Source organism: Tenebrio molitor, unplaced genomic scaffold, assembly GCF_963966145.1.
Source record: "Tenebrio molitor unplaced genomic scaffold, icTenMoli1.1 SCAFFOLD_682, whole genome shotgun sequence".
NCBI classification, from domain to species: domain Eukaryota; kingdom Metazoa; phylum Arthropoda; class Insecta; order Coleoptera; family Tenebrionidae; genus Tenebrio; species Tenebrio molitor.
The window spans coordinates 8,837-11,570 of NW_027184204.1; the positions used below are offsets into that span (position 1 = coordinate 8,837).

A 2,734-nucleotide genomic window follows, 5' to 3' on the forward strand; every position below is an offset into this window, starting at 1 on the left:
TAAAACAAAAGTCTTTACATGGAGATATTTTAAAGAGCTGAGGGTTTTATATTTGCAATACAAGATCTTGCACCGTTTTGGCTCACAGCGAATATAAAAAACGTCATGATATATTCGCAAAAATTATACACATGAATTTAGCAGTTAAATTCAATTTATTAAAGGATACACAACCACATTACATTTATAAACCAGAAAGTTGTTTAGAAAATGACAATTACAAATTATATTTTGATCGCACAGTTTTAACTGACATTCACATTCAGCATAACAGACCAGACATTATTATTTTAAATAAACAACAAAAGCAAGCATATCTTTTAGATATAGCTGTTCCAAATTCACACAATATAACACAGACATATAATACAAAAATTAATAAATATATTATTATAATTTCAGCAACAGGAATAGTACCGCAATCTCTTTTTAAAAATTTAAAAATTTTGGACTTAGAGAACACATAAAACACAAAAAAGTCAAAATGTGGAGGCGAGACGCCGGTAAGTATGTTGATAAGCACTGCACTACTGCCGCCGGGTGGAGGTGGGATACGAAAAGAAGATGGGAAAAACCGAATTTTATTATCGTATTTAATTGACGTCACAGTTACTTTGGCGAAACAGGAGCTCGCTTTTCGAAGGCATGATGAAAAAGACCAGACGAATCAATTTGATATATAAAACCTAACAGGAACGGCTGGTCCATGAGGTCATTTGGGTAATGACCCCCTAAAAAATAAAGGTTTTACCCAACACCAGCCGCGACTGCAATGTACACAGATTTTTTCTACAATCGCAACTATGACTGCTACATATTATGTTATTTCAACCAAATCAGAAGTACAATAATTTTGAAAAGTAAGTGCAATGTATACTTCTAAATCTATCTAAATTTATTAATATGTAATTTTTTTCAAAACTATCGATCTTTCTTTGAAACATTTTCAATTCACAATTCACTGTTGGAAGCGCTGTACTTTTTAGTATAAATTACGTATACGAAAAATTAAAATAATAGTTGAATTAACACATCGTTAAATGTTACGAGGAACATAGTTTTTTGGATTACACAGCAAAATCTTGGAATTTCAGTCCGATATTACTCCATTGAGTCTTTGGACTCACAAATAAATACCTCGAAAAGCCGACAAACATCTGTCTAGAACTTTCTAGTAACCAGAGGGTATCGTAAACGACCCGTGTTTAGACCTCTTTCGTGAAAGTGACCGAACGCCGGCGCCACTCGATTTCGTCATAAATCTCAGCCGTACCCCCCACGATAATTGACAAGTCTGTCATACAGCCCTACCATTTAAAACCTTTATTCTCTTCGTTTTAAAAATAGTTTCGCATGGTTTTTCTCTCTTCTCGTTTTACAATGGTCCAGTGACTAATAAATGAGTGTTGTGTTATGAGTTGTTCGAGCTCAAAAAAACGTGGTTCGAAATTGTTTAACGTTTAACGAATGGTAAGTTATTCTAGTTTTTATGTTGGTCTTAACGTGTTAGGGGCCAAGAATACAACATTGTCTGTCCATTATAACATAGAACTGATATGTTGAATTCAGATCTCTAATTATTTAAAAACCAAAAAAATAAAGCAGCAGTCAAAGTGGCATGTACGCGTAACCTAATATATATTTTTTTTACATTAAAAGATCGCCGTCTTCCTCGTCGCACTTACGACATTTGCATATGTTATCTTTGTTAAACTCACGGAAGGAATATAATGAACCGGTCACCCGTCCAAGTGCTGACCGCTGCCCGCGTGGCTTACCTTCGGTGATCGAACGACAACCTTTACCGTTTGACGAGTTTTTATTCTGCAATTGTTTACAATTAATCGACAAAAAAAATTGTTTTCTTAATTATCTAGTACTTAAAGCTATGAATCTACATTGATACGGGTCTGTGCATGTTTCCGAATACCTGGCACGAAAAACAAATCGGTTCGGTGGTTGCTATGGATTTCAAAAAAAAACAAAAAGTGTTGGGGGGGCAACGGCACGCGGTGTTCCCAAGCGGTCACCCATCCAAGTACTGACCGCGCCCGACGTTGCTTAACTTCGGTGATCGGACGAGAACCGGTGCTTTTCAACGTGGTATGGCCGTTGCCGTGGTGTTTAGGTGTGATCGTTGGTGTAAAATATATTGCTTTTAACATTCCGATGCACGAATATGAACATCAAAACGCGATGCGTTTCGTTTCCGTATGCACTTACCCTCTGACGACCGACGTCGGACCGAACTAACGGGAAATCCCACAACAACCACCACGTCACGCTCCTAACGACAAGAGAGACTACTAGACGGACTGGCGATCTCCCGCGTCGCACATTTTTCGACCGCCGGCGGCGGTGGAAAATCCAGAATTTCACCCCACCCACCGCGCTGCTTGCTCCGACGACGACGAGATTCCCACATTTGGATCGACCGAAATATGTAAGTAATATCAGGAAGTTCCGATTTTCGAGAGGAGACCTGTGTTTCTATTTACCTATCTATAATAATTATCGTTATAATCATCATATCATTATTATTATTATTAACATTATTATTTATTACCATTATTATTATTATTATTATTATTTATCGTCCCTCGGATTCGGCGATCTTCGAAAATCCAAGTTGGACCGTTAGACATTCGAACGCGGTGTGCGTGGCTGACGAGTTGTTATTTTTTGGCGTTTTTTCTTCGATCTTCACCCCGACTTCGGACGACGCAGGTCGGAC

General features: G+C 37.8%; 1 non-coding gene across 1 annotated transcript; it reads right to left on the bottom strand.

Annotated features, from left to right (window-relative positions):
• Nucleotides 1-1,997: 1,997 nt before the first annotated feature.
• LOC138140970 (5S ribosomal RNA) lies at nt 1,998-2,117 on the bottom strand. The gene has a single exon (XR_011162872.1). It is a non-coding gene; the product is annotated as a 5S ribosomal RNA (ribosomal RNA).
• Between the last annotated feature and the right edge of the window lie 617 nt (nt 2,118-2,734).